The following is a 15,176-nucleotide window of genomic DNA, read 5'->3' as shown; positions in this document are numbered from 1 at the left end:
AAGCCATCACAAAATTCTTAGCATCTTGGAACATGGTTGGCCAATAGAAGCCGGATTGCAACACCTTTGCAACGGTCTTGGATGGTCCATGATGACCACCATAAGGAGAAGAGTGGCATCCTTCTAGCACTCCTTTCACATCCCAATGTGGGATACATCTCCGGAATAGCCCATCGGAGCAATGTTTGAACAAATGTGGATCATCCCATAGGAAGAACTTTGCATCATGTAAGAACTTCTTCCTTTGTTGGTATGAAAGGTTTGGTGGAAACTCTCTTCCAACTAGGTAGTTGGCTATGTCGGCATAACATGGAGTATTGGCTTCCAACATTATTAGAACATCGTCGGCGAAGGAATCATCGATAGGTAACTCAATACCTCCATCATTGAACTTCAAACGGGATAGGTGATCGGCAACAAGGTTTTTGGCCCCCTTCTTGTCTTTAATCTCAAGATCAAATTCTTGCAAGAGCAAAATCCATCTTATCAACCTTGGCTTAGCTTCTTGTTTTGCTAGGAGATGCTTCAATGCGGCATGATCGGTATGAACAATGACTTTGGAACCAATCAAGTAAGAGCGGAATTTGTCTATGGCATAGACAATGGCAAGTAGCTCTTTCTCTGTTGTGGCATAGTTAATTTGAGCCGCATCCAAGGTTTTGCTAGCGTAGTAGATAGCATGGAGAACCTTATCCTTTCTTTGTCCTAGCACGGCACCTACCGCATAGTCACTTGCATCACACATGAGCTCGAATGGCAAGCTCCAATCCGGTGATTGGATGATAGGTGCGGAAATCAAAGCCTTCTTGATCCTATTAAAAGACTCAAGACAATCGTTAGTAAACACAAAGGGAGCATCTTTTAAAAGAAGCTCCGTAAGGGGTTTGGAAATCTTAGAAAAATCTTTAATAAAAGAGCGGTAGAAACCCGCATGGCCTAAGAATCTTCTTACACTCTTCACATTTACCGGCGGGGGTAATTGCTCAATAACTTGGACCTTGGCACGGTCCACTTCAATTCCTCTTTCCGAAACAATATGACCAAGCACCACTCCCTCATTTACCATGAGGTGGCGCTTTTCCCAATTCAACACCAAATCAACCTCTTCACAACGCTTCAAAACTTTGGACAAGTTAGTCAAACAAGCATCAAAAGAAGAACCATAGACACTAAAATCATCCATAAACACCTCCATGATAGACTCAATGTATTCGGAAAAGATGCTTATCATGCAACGTTGGAAAGTGGCGGGGGCATTACAAAGACCAAAAGGCATTCTACGGTAGGCAAATGTACCATAGGGACATGTAAACGTGGTCTTCTCTTGGTCATCCGGGTAAATGGGTATTTGAAAGAACCCGGAATAACCATCTAGGTAGCAAAAATATTTGTGACATGCCAACCTTTCCAACATTTGGTCAATAAAAGGTAATGGGTAGTGGTCTTTCTTGGTGGCTAGATATAGCCTCCTATAGTCAGTGCACATTCTCCAACCCGTCACAATTCTAGTTGGAATTAACTTATTTTTATCATTTTGGACTACGGTGGTTCCTCTCTTCTTAGGAACCACTTGGACCGGACTCACCCATTTAGAATCGGAAATTGCATAGATAATTCCCGCATCTAACAATTTAAGCACTTCCTTTTTGACCACTTCTTGCATGTTAGGATTTAGTCGTCTTTGAACTTGGACACATGGTTTATGATCTTCCTCAAGATTAATTCGGTGCATGCAAAATTCGGGACTAATGCCTTTTAAATCGTCAAGTTTATAACCAATGGCTTTCTTGTGAGACCTTAAGACATGAAACAATTTAGCCAATTGACTCTCATCTAGTTTAGCACTAACGATTAATGGACACATTCCCTCATCATCTAGAAAAGCATACCTCAAATTGGAAGGAAGGGGCTTAAGCTCGGGTTTTTGTACCTCAAGATCTTGAGGTGTAGCAACCAAGCCTATAAAGTGTGAGCTCTCATCCAATGATAGCTCCTCTCCATCCAATTCTTACTCCAAAGCATCAATCTCCTCATTTCCAATCTCACCATCACCTGCAAATGATTCTAAAAGCAAGAGTGCCTCCAAGGGATCTTTAGATAAAGATCGAGGTGTAGAGTCTTCTATAACGATGTCAACAACATCCAAAATGTCAATAGAATAACAAGACTCTTCATCGCACTATTCAAATTATATGTGACCATATCGTCACCCACTTCTAATGTGATTTTACCATTCTTGACATCAATTAACGCACCCGCGGTGTGTGAAAATGGTCTTCCCAAAATAATTGGGATTTGGGCAACCTCAGCCATGTCAAGAACAATAAAATCAACCGGAATGAAAAACTTATCAACATTAACGGGAACATCCTCCAAAACTTCCAAAGGGCGTTTTATAGAACGGTCCGCCATTTGCAATGTGACGGGTGATGTCGTCGGGTCTCCTAATCAAACACATTTATAATACTCCACAAACAACTAGTTAGTGGTAAGTCGAGGTCGATCCATGGGACGGTGTGCTTTGGGTTCTAAGTCTATCTATCTCAATTTATGCTAGTTTCACGATTGATTTGGGTTTGTAGTTGTGTTCTAGACTAATGCAAGAAATAAAGTAAAACAAGCAATAAAAGGAAGGATGTAAACAAATGATTAAAAGTGCTAGGATGTCACAGGTTCATAGGGGATTCATGGGAGTTGATCATACAAACATGTTCACAAAGTTGTAAGTAATTAATGTTGTAAAGGAACCGAGTTGGTTTATGTCTTACGGTTCTTAGGAAGAGTTGGGTCCCGGAGCCGAATCGATTAGATTGTACAACACCTACAAGTCGACTTACTTTCCTCCTAATCACTTCTATGCATGGTCTAACAAGACTCGAGTTGGTTTATATCTTACAATTCAAGTTGAATAGATAAGAGATGGTTATAAATGCAAGGATTCATAGGCTTAGCATTTCATCAAACATAACATGTGCATAGGTTGACATCATAACAAGCAAGCAATTTATTTATGAAAACATATTAGATTAAGCATGATTAATCCCCATGTTTGTTTCCCCTAATTACCCACTAATCCTAGTTTAGTAACTACTCACTCATTATCATGGAGAACATGTCATTAATGGTGTAAATCATTACAACAAATGTAAACATGATAAGAAAATAAGGAAATAAATAATAAAGAGAAAAGGGTAAAAGAGTTATACCAATATTGAGACGATCCAAATAATAAAGAAAGAATAAAAGAAGAGAACTTAATTGATTGATGAAGGGTTGTCAATCCTTCAATAATAACCCTATAATCTTTAATTACCCAAAAGTAACAAACTTGAACAATAATTAAGGAGAGATTAATGTGACATTTGTGGAAATATTAATGAGTAATCAAATCTAATCTACTCCTAATCTATTCTAAGAGAATTTTATAATGTGGAAGCCCCCTTTGATTATCATCAAAATGAGGGTATATATAGTAGTACACATTAGGTTAACTAAGGCTAAATTAGTAATTAACAATTCTAAGTTCTAAGTAGGGAAATGCAAGTATTTCGAGGAGATGCGCATCCTTGCTGAAGATGCCGAGGGACGCTCGTATGCAAGGGTGGGACGAGCGGATTGTAGGCAGGTTGGACGAGCGGGCGAAGGTCGGGACGATCGGATTGTTGTTCAGAATGTTTCCTCTCGCATACTTCTTATTCTTGCAACGTTGGCCTTTAGTTCTTGCCTCTTCTCCTACACTCATTCTACCAAGATCGTCAATGTCCTTCCAAATAAGCTCAAGAGATGGGAATTTCCACCTAATTGTCTCCTTTCCTACAAAACATATGAAATGCACTAGGAAAGCAAAATAGAAAGCATTTGACGGACAAAATGGCAATGGAATGTTATAATAGTATGCAAAATAGGCTCAATTAGGGGACTAAATGTGCGCAAGTATGAGTCACATCAAATATCCCCAAACCGAACCTTTACTCGTGCCAAGTAAAGATGTGACTAGAACTAGACCTTTATTTAAACTATCCTACAAATATGACCGACATGAGACAATTAGCGGGTCTCACTCTACACCTTCAACTCACAACAAGACAACCATGAGGTAGTATGCCTTCTTGCAAGGCAAGGTGGGTCTTGCCGAAATGGCGACACATCCAAACATTAAGCACACAAAAAGAAGTAATGGATGCATCTACCAAAAGAATAGCCACTTTCCTCATCTAAGTGGCGGAAATTATCTAATGGGGAAGCAATTCAAGGGTACACACTCCTTCATAGATATGGTTTCTTCAAACTACTAGGCCTAGAAGGATACCAATAAATCACCTCCAAGTTGTGTCAAGCTAGGGTACCTTTGTCTTCAATTGTTAAATGCTTTTGTCATGAATAGACTCCCTATGGTATTAGAAACACTGGAGGATCGCGGAATTCCCCTTCTTGCCTAGACAAGAAGAAGGGTCGTCCCCACTCTACCATGCACAAAACTGGATATGATGGATAAAGGGATCAATAGTAATTGAGTTTCATTTGGGAGTTTGCTTTTGTTGTTGTTTTTCCCCCCAATTTCTTGTGGCATTAACTTTTGAGAACACTTTCTTTTTGCTATTTCTTTTGATGTTTTGCTTTTCAATACTTGACAACTTTTCAACTTTTTGCATTTTCTTTTGAACATTTTCAAAGTCACCCCAATTAGTAACGAGGGTGCCTTATATTTGAAGCATATGAGTTTTCATTTTTGCTACTCCTCTTTTCTTTTGCTGCAATTTGCAAACTTTTTGACTTCTCATTTTACTTCTTGAACTCAAATTTTGAACAATTTTTGTGCCCATTCCCTTTGATGACAAAATGTATGGTAGAACATGGATGAATGATGGTTGCATGGTTTCAAGGGTCACCTTGGAATAAACGGTAGCCAAGGAGTTATCACACCACAAGGTACTCTTGACTAGGCTTTAATCCATAGGTCAAAGGATACTAGCATGACACATCCTAGGGTGTTTTACAAGTATTCTAATGAGCAAAGTCTTAAGAAGAAAAATTATCTACAAGGGCCTTATATACACTTGTCAAGTTTCCCAAATAGATGCTTTCACAAAATTTTTCTAACTTGCAAACTATATGCCATGATGCAACTAACATTTATACATCCTAATGCATATGATTCTACCAACTAGTATGCTAAATAAACTAAATGCAAGTCCTAGATTCACATTGTTTATACAACATCAATCAAAATAAAGCCACATAGTCATTAACATAAAGAGGAAAAAGGAGATTGGAAAGATCATACCATGCGGTCTTCAATATCCTCATGTCTCGGATGTGGCATAGTCGATCAATGTGAAAAAGGATAGACAAACAAACAAGCAAGTATATACAATATATACAATACTACACTATAAAGGAATGAACATGTTTTTGGTTTTTCAAATTTTCAAATTTTTATGGATTTTGTTTTTATGAAATTAAAAGACATATTTTTGTGATTTTTCGAAAATTTTCAATTTTTATGCATTTTTGGAATATAAATTCCCATCCCCCACTTTATTTTGGACATTGTCCTCAATGTACATGTAGGAGTAGGAATAAAAAGGAAATTCATGTTTTTGGATTTTTGAATAAATGCAATGATATGAATGAATGCATGCTCTAACTAAATGCAATTCTATATGACATATATAACAAATGAATGCAACTTAGACTATATTATATGATGCATGATTTTTAGTAAACTATGGTCACCTATGATCAAACCTCCCCAAACCGATTTAAACACTATTTCTAGTGTAGAAAAGAATAGGATTGGTCATTAGTTATTATGTATTCTAATCTATATGCAATTATTTTACATGAATCATATGGAATATAATACAATGGAAATTATACTATATGAACTGACTAATGCAAATGCAATATGAAATATAATACAAATGCAAGTGAAGGCTAAACTAAATGCAATGCACTATACAAAAGAGAGGGAGAGAAGATTATCATACAAATGGAGGTGGTGAGGTAGGCATCTCTCACTCGTCATCATCATCTTGGTGGTAGCCATACCTACTAGAACTTCCTCCTTGGTCATACCCTCCTCCTTGACCAGAGTATCCTCCACCTTGACCATCAAAGTTCCCGGCTTGGTTCCCTTGATTAGGGAACAAAAGAAGTGGTTGAGCCCAAGATGGTCGAGGGCCATTAGGGTCGATATACCCTTGTTGTGCCATTTGGTAGTACTGAGGATAAAGGGCCATGTAGTTATCGACCCGCCAATCGTGTACTCCGAGATCAACCTTCTTCATAAGTACATCAAGTCATGCATATCTGGAGCATTGGGGATTTGTGGTGTGAATGGCGTATGAGGAGTAGGGTATGGTGGGATAGGCACATAGGATGGCGGGGCAATGGGCCTTGCCGGTATCCCACGAGGTTGTAGAGGTTGGCGGGGTACTTCTTCTCTTTGAGGAGGATTGGCGAGGATTTGGATGTCGAGAAGGTAGCTCGCCCTAGGCGAATACGGGCTCAACCTTGGGTCGGTACCGGGTATATTCCACCCCGAAAGAACAATAGAGGAACACCCTTTTGTGAACCATTCTACACTCCCATTTTGAGTGTAGGCACACCACCGGTGGTGGTTGAAGACGGCGTCCTCATCAATCAAAATACTACCCTCAAGAGGTGTATAAGTCCCATGGGTGTTGAACCCGGGACAAAGGTAGTTTGCCAAGATAGTAATTAGACCTCCCATCACGAAGGTCTTAAGTTGGGAGTTCCCTTGAGAGAAATCATAGAATCTCGTAAGCATCTCAAGGGGGGTATTGAAGTTATACCTCCTTGTCCCCCGGATATTTCGATAGGACTCCAGGAATGTCAAATCGAGGAGAGTGGACCTATCTTGCTCATATCTCCCATTAATGGTGCCGGCTACGAAACGTTCGGTGATCCGAATCACCGGGTGTTGAATAGCAAAGATGTAGCATTGTTTTTGGTGAATGAAATCCCTCTCGGAAATAGCCTTCCATACTAGATCCACATCAAAGTCGGAGTTTTTGTTGATGTTGTTTGTTGGTACAACAAGACCAAAAATTTGAGCAAATTGGTCAAGTGATAGGCTATGGTCAAGGTTGCACAACCGGAACTCCATACCAAGATTGTTCCTTGTGTTCGAAACAATACGAAGGCTACTCAAAAATTCCAGGGTAAGGGTAAGGTACGTCTCTTCATGGGCATGGAATAATTTCTCAATCCCCAAACCATCAAAGAACATTTCGGTTTGGTACCTTATACCTAGGATTTCTAACACCCTAGTATCAATAAACTGAGTCACTTCGTAATGCTTACCTAACAACTTGACGAACTTAGCGCGGTGGTCATCGGATGTGAAGAGTACCTCCGGAAAGTACTCAAGTTGCTCCACCCCTCCTCTTATCACGGGATGAAAGCTTCTTGGTACCATCATTTGTTGAGGTGATAAAGAAGATGAGCCCTTGCGTTTCTTAGTAGTGGCTTCAACAAGCTTCTTGGCTTTTCCCTTGAGGTTCATCATTTTTGATTTGGGAAAGTTAGGGTTTGGTTGGTTTTTGTTATGAAGGGAGTGTTTGGAGATGAAGATAAGTGGATTATGTTTAGATAAGATGAGGAAATGAGGGATGGTGGGGGTATTTTTATAGAAAAGAGGGGTGGGATGAGCGGCTGAGGGTCGAGCACGGGCGGATTAGTCGAGGTAAGTGAAGGAATCCGATCGTCTTTATGGTCGGGACGGGCGTCTTGCTGTATTTGGTCCGAGCGTCTTAGCAAAAATCCGCTCGGATTTCATTCCAGGGATCTTGCTTCAGCTGGAAAGGATAAAAGACGAGCGTCCCGAGCTTTGAGACGAGCGGCTGAATTGAGACGAGCGTCTTTTTCAGAATCCGCTCGGATTCTAGCCTAGCGTGAAATTTTTCTTCAGGTGTCCTTCAAGACGAGCGTCCAACTGATATGACGGGCGTCTTTCTCTGGACGGGCGTCTTCCTTGATAATCCGCCGGATTTCAAGTCAGCGCCAAACAGTACCCTGAGGACGGCTGAGGACGAGCGTCCCTCGCTGCTTTTCAAGCTTTTTTTTGTTTTCTTTTCAAGATCGTACCCTTGCACCCTTTTGTCATTCCTCCTTATCTTTTTCTGAAATTTCGCTCAATAAAAATGTAAGGGAACTATCTCTCACTACTCTCATGCAAGAAATTATAAGTAAAATTGCTAAAATGTACAATATTATACTAGGCAAAGGTTCAAAGAATATCTTACAAATTGTGGTTTGAGATAGGACTCCACCAAACTAGTTCGAATTGTAGAAATTCTTGTCCATAGAGCTCAAGGCTCTTCGAAGGAGATCAAAAGCTTGTGAACAATCTCCAGGTAAGCATGAGTATGGTTTGCTTAACTTCAAGACGAAGCTTGGCCAAGGACTTTTGTCATTCATTCTTGTTTTCTTCCTTTTCTTGGCACTTGAATAATTGCGATGCTTCAAACCGATTAGCCCACGATTCTTGTTAGCGTAAGGTAGGAAGTATGGCTTATTTTCATCCAGAGACTTCCACTTGCCATCTTCTCCTTCAATTTTGGTGACGATGATAGCATCTTGATTTTTCAATCCTTCCAAAGTGGAAGGAGAATTCTCATGATATTGATGATCGAGTTCTTTAGAAGTTGACATTGTGGATGCCAAATTTCCACAAGTAGCTTCATGTGCAAGTTTCTTTTTGAGCTTTTCCACCAAGTACCTTTTGAATGATGTCTTGATATTTTGGAGGAGATCCACCACATCGTCGTCAACAATTATAGGTTCCATAGTGGGTGTAAAGTAGTCTTCATGGGCAATAGGGAAGAGGTATTCTTCTTCTTCATGATAAGATATCTCGAATTTCTCAAGGATAGGCTCCTCAAGTAGAGTGATCTCACAAACTTCCTCTTCCTTATCCCATGAGTTCTTGCAAAACACGATCTTATCATCATAGCTATCTTTATAAGAATCATAGATGGGCGCTTCTTCCAATTCTTTCTCCAACATCTCAAAGTTCACATCAAAAGACACACCCTCATACTCACAAAGGCTAAGAGTATTTGGCTTACTCATCCTCATATCTTCTTCATCAAACACCACGCTTTCATACTCACAAGAGCTCAAGGAGGCTGGCTCTTCCCACTTCTCATTTTCCATATCAAAGGTTACTACTTCAAATTCACATTCATGATCAATTTCTAAGGAGTGATGGGGGTGGTTTCTTGGGATTCTTTCATTTGGGTAATTTGAATCTCCAACTCCTCACCTTGGGTAACAATGCCTTGAAGAACATTGTCCCTCTTTTGGCTCTCCTCTAGCATTTGTTTGAAGAAGTTTTGTTAATCTCCCATCATTTGGAGAATCACATCTTGAATGGGTTCATTTTCTTGTTGTGGGTGGGTGTGATAGTGGTTGTATTGTGGCAATTGAAATTCATTATAAAGTGGGTATTGTGGGGGTGGTTGTTGTGGATATTGGATGTGGTGATTTTGGTGCGAAAAATTGGCGTAGTAGTTAGGATTTTCATTGTACAAATAGTAAGGTAGGTTGTTGTTGACTTGCTCCTCAAACTCCCCATACCCATAGTCATACTCAAAAGATCCACCACATACTCCATATGTCAAGTCTTGAGCCATGATAGCTAAGACAAGGAAACAACTACAAGCATGGAAACTAAACAAAAATGGTAAGAACAATCCTTGAGGAACAAGCTCCTCAAGGTGAAAACAAAATCAAAATAGACAAACAAGTAAGAACTTAATTACATAGTCCATTCCCGGCAACTGAGCCATTTTGACGGGTGATGTCGTCGGGTCTCCCAATCAAACACATTTATAATACTCAACAAACAACTAGTTAGTGGTAAGTCGAGGTCGATCCATGGGACGGTGTGCTTTGGCCTTTGGGTTCTAAGTCTATCTATCTCAATTTATGCTAGTGTCACGATTGATTTGGGTTTGTAGTTGTGTTCTAGACTAATGCAAGCAATAAAGTGAAACAAGCAATAAACGGAAGGATGTAAACAAATGATTAAAAGTGCTAGGATGTCACGGGTTCATAGGGGATCATGGGAGTTGATCATACAAACATGTTCACAAAGTAGCAAGCAATTAATGTTGTAAAGGAACCGAGTTGGTTTATGTCTTACGGTTCTTAGGAAGAGTTGGGTCCCGGAGTCGAATCGATTAGATTGTACAACACCTACAAGTCGACTTACTTTCCTCCTAATCACTTCTATGCATGGTCTAAAAAAACTCGAGTTGGTTTATATCTTACAAGTGAAGTTGAATAGATAAGAGATGGTTGTAAATGCAAGGATTCATAGGCTTAGCATTTCATCAAACATTACATGTGCATAGGTTGACATCACAACAAGCAAGCAATTTAATTATGAAAACATATTAGATTATGCATGATTAATCCCCATGTTTGTTTCCCCTAATTACCCACTAATCCTAGTTTAGTAACTACTCACTCATTATCATGGAGAACATGTCATTAATGGTGTCAATCATTACAACAATTGTAAACATGATAAGGGAATGAGGAAATAAACAATAAAGAGAAAAGGGTAAAAGAGTTATACCAAACTTGAGACGATCCAAATAATAAAGCAAGAATAAAAGAAGAGAACTTGATTGATTGATGAAGGGTTGTCAATCCTTCAATAATAACCCAATAATCGTCAATTACCCAAAATTAACAAACTTGAACAATAATTAAGGAGAGATTAATGTGAAATTTATGGAAAGATTAATGAGTAATCTAATCTAATCTACTCCTAATCTATTCTAAGAGGATTTCTAATGTTGAAGCCCCCTTTGATTATCATCAAAATGGGGTATATATAGTATTACATCATTAGGTTAACTAAGGCTAAATTAGTAATTAACAATTCTAAGTTCTAAGTACGGAATGCAAGTATTTCGGGGAGATGCGCATCCTTGCTGAATACGCCGAGGGACGCTGATATGCAAGGGTGGGACGAGCGGATTGTAGGCAGGTTGGACGAGCGGGCGAAGGTCGGGACGCTCGGATTCTGGTGTACTTTGACGAGCGCCTTCCTGCTTTGGACGCCCGGATTGTTGTTCAGAATGCTTCCTCTCGCATACTTCTTATTCTTGCAACGTTGGTCTTTAGTTCTTGCCTCTTCTCCTACACTCGTTCTACCAAGATCGTCAATGTCCTTCCAAATAAGCTCAAGAGACGGGAATTTCCGCCTAATTGTCTTCTTTCCTACAAAACATATGAAATGCACTAGGAAAGCAAAATAGAAAGCATTTGACGAACAAAATGGCTATGGAATGTTATAATAGTATGCAAAATAGGCTCAATTAGGGGACTAAATGTGCACAAATATGAGTCACATCATAATGTAACACTAGTGCATTTTAAGACTCCCATATTAAGCTTAGAACAAATAGAGTAAGGTATTACACTCACACTAGCACCTAAATCGCATATAGCTTTGTCAATTTGGTAGGTGCCAATTGTGCATGGAATAGAGAAGTTACCGGGATCTTTTAACTTAGGAGGGGACTTGTTTTGCAAAAGAGCACTCACCTCGGCGGTGAGAGCTATTGTTTCAACCTCATCAAAAGTCCTCTTCTTAGTTAAAATGTCTTTCATGAACTTAGTGTAAGATGGAATTTGAGTGATTAATTCGGTAAAAGGAATGGTTACCTGGAGATTCTTCACAACTTCCATGAATTTACCGAATTAAGAATTCTTTTGATGCTTTGCCAATCTATGAGGGAATGGCACTTTTACTTTTTCCGGAATCTTTGCTTCAACATCTTTCTTTGGAGGAGCATTCTCCACTTCCTTGACTTTCTCCACAACAAGTGGATCATCCACTTTCTTGGGAATTTCTTCATTTTCTTTATCATTTGGAGGGATCTCCAACTCAACAAGCACCTCCTCATCTTCTTTGAGCATGGATGGTCCATCATATTTTGTACCACTTCTTAAGGAGATAGCATTAAGGGTAGCATGTGGTTGTGATACCGGCCGGAAGCATGGCCGCGGTGGGCTTTGAGTGATCGGAAAGTTTCACCAACTTTTTGGTAGTAGATGGTGGTGGTGGTGGAGATGATGAACTTGAAACCTCCTCCTCTTCAAGGGCTTCTAGATCGTCTAAATAAGACTTTCTAGCACTTTCGGCTTGTACGGGAGAAGAGGCCTCTTTTACTTCCTTCCAAAACCGTCGTCTTCTCCTAAAGGTTCTCTCGGGATCGGAATCCGGTGAAAGCAATTCTCCCTTGCGTGAGGACCTGGGCATAAGACAACAATTTCTAGAGAAGTGATAAGTAACGGTCTCAAGGAACAAGTGTTCCCCAAGACAAAGGAAAACAAGATAAAAATCGACAATTCAAAATGCAATAAAATCGTTTCCCCGGCAACGGTGCGAAAATTTGATAGGCTTATCGCGTACCTATGCAAAGATAATTTCCCTAGACACAAATTAATGTAGTTATAGGGGTCGAATACAAGGAAACGGGAATTACGTCGTGAATTGCTATGGGTAGATTCTTATCAAGGTCGATTTCGATTTTGATTTGATTGATTTGTTTGATGATTAATAAAAATTATGATGTAAATTATATAATTAAAAGGGGGTCTAAAGGGTTCGGGTCACTCATACAAAGGTAAACATATGAACATGGTAAATTCGGTACTAATAATTTTGTCAATTATTTAGGCTTAGAGATACCCACCTTACGGCATTAGTATCAACCATAGACCGGGTTCTAGAGAAACTCTCGTCCATGACTAGGCCGTCCTACCACACATGCTTAGTCTAATTCAATTCCGTGCCTCTCGGCTTTAGAATAAATGAACAAACTTAATTTACGATTACGGCCGATAACCAAATAAGAGTAACGTAACAATGCAAACATGTGATGGAAACAATTGAACAATATTATTATCAACCTATTTAAACATGTTATATATTTGATTTTGCATGGCTCCCCTAGCCTTTAGACTAGGAAATTTAGCTACTCATACTAAAATGTAAATTGCAAACTAAATTATAAGAAATCTAAACATGGTTGTATAATTTATATGGATTAGATGATATAACATGTAAAAGGAATAATGCTAATGTAAAGTGAAGTACTTAATTATAAATTATGTGGTAACTAAATTAGTAATATGAAATTGCAAACTTAGAATTAGAAATACCTTAATGAAAGAGAACTTATATGGAAGAACAAATAACAATAACCAAATGCTTGAATATCAAATGCTTGAACAATAGTTTGTAGTACAAATGTTCAAAGATTAACTAATGGAATGCTTAACAACTTGTAAATTTAAATGAGAAAACTAATGAGAGAAAATATAGTGCTTGAGGCTATTATAATAACCTTAGACGTGAAAAAATGAGATGCCTAAAGCCTTGGAATACCTCTCCTATTTATAGGAGAGGAAGAGCAAAACGTAAGAAATCAATGAGCATATGGCCCCGATCGGGGTTGGGCGGCCCCGATCGGGGTCGTGTGTTTCCTGATTAATTGCCTTAATTCCTTGATTAATTACGTGAGGAATCTCTATGCTCGTGTTTTAATTCTCCTAAATCACCCGGTAATGCTCTAGATTCCTAGCATCCTAAGCTTTCTTGGCATCCAATGCTTGCACCATAATATGGACCTTCATTTTGGGCTTGACTTTACATTTGGCTTCATTTGTAATTCCTTACTTCAATCCACTAAATCTTCATGCAAAACCCAAGAAACTTCACAAACTTAGTCCGATATTTGGTCTTGATTAGCTTAGTGAACTTGGTGTACAAAATTATAGGAAAAAGCCTCTAAATGCTTAGATTCCTACAAAACCGTAACAAACACAACAATACACCTAGAACACAAAATTAGCTCAAATATATACTAATTAAAGTATAAAAAATAATAGAAATCGAGCTAAAATGAGGGGTAAAAGTATATATAAAATGAACATATCAAGATTTCATCTTGGGTTCGTGGGACAATCGCTCCTTTGGTAAGGTAGATATCATCTTCATTATCGTCTCAAATTCCATGGATTTCATTATACTCCGGAGAATGTATGGTGTGCAGTCGATACCGAAATCCCATAATAGAACTTCGTTCTTCGGGCTTGGAAGGTACTTTGAACAATAAATGAACTCCTTCTAAAAAAAGAAACCTTTTAGGCGACAAACGGGCCGGATCAAATGGGTCATATCAATATTGTCTTCGAGAAATACAGCATTCGTGTGATCACCAAATGGGTTGGTCACGTTGCAGGGTTTGACCGTCAAGATTGGGAGTGTTCCTCTCTCGATCATATCATGTATTTCATGTTTGAGACAGAAACTGTTTTCCGTGTCATGCCCCTTTCCTTGATGGTATGCACAGTATGCGTCAGGCTTGTACCATTTATTTCGTTGTTCCAACGGTGGTTCGGGAGTTAGGCCAATGGGGTTCAATTTCCCCTGGGCTATGAGTCTTTCTAAGGCGTATGTGTAGGTACACCCTATGTCAGTAAATGCTCTTGGACTATAGCGTTGAGGTCTTTTGGAAGTTCCTCTCGTAAGGCTAATAGCTTGAATATGGTTGGCACTAGCATGTGCCTTTGATTTAGAGGAAGAGGCCCCAGTATACCCCTTTGGTTTCTCCATCTCAGCAGCTCGGGGGTCATCTTCGATTTTCCTCCCACACCTTGTCAATTCTTTGAAAGTGCTAAAGTTTTGATACGTCAATACATCACGGTAGACGGGTCGGAGATTCTTCACAAATTTATCAACCATTTCTGTTTCTTCGGGTTTCTTGGCTATCTTCAGGCTCTCTGCGCGCCATCGGGCCAAGAAATCAGCGAACCCTTCCTTTTCATTTTGAGTCATAACTTCCAGATTCCTCATAGTGGTTTTAATCTCAGCGTTATCAGCATAATGTTTGCAAAACTCTACGGTGATATCCTCAAACGTAGGGTAGTTCTTCAGTTCAAGGTTATAAATCCAGGCCCTTGGGTGTTGCTCCAAAGACTGAGCAAAGATGGCAGAGAAAATACTTGCACGTACACCTTTCAGGGCAAGGTGTTCTTTGTAGGACCGAATATGTAGGAGAGGGTCCTCCGTTCCTTTAAACTTTGGGATGTCAGTGAGCACAAAGTTCTTAGAGAGTTCATCT

This window comes from Silene latifolia, chromosome 3, assembly GCF_048544455.1.
Source record: "Silene latifolia isolate original U9 population chromosome 3, ASM4854445v1, whole genome shotgun sequence".
Lineage (NCBI taxonomy): Eukaryota > Viridiplantae > Streptophyta > Magnoliopsida > Caryophyllales > Caryophyllaceae > Silene > Silene latifolia.
The sequence above is the reverse complement of the archived record's forward strand: the minus strand, read 5'-3'. Positions refer to the sequence as shown.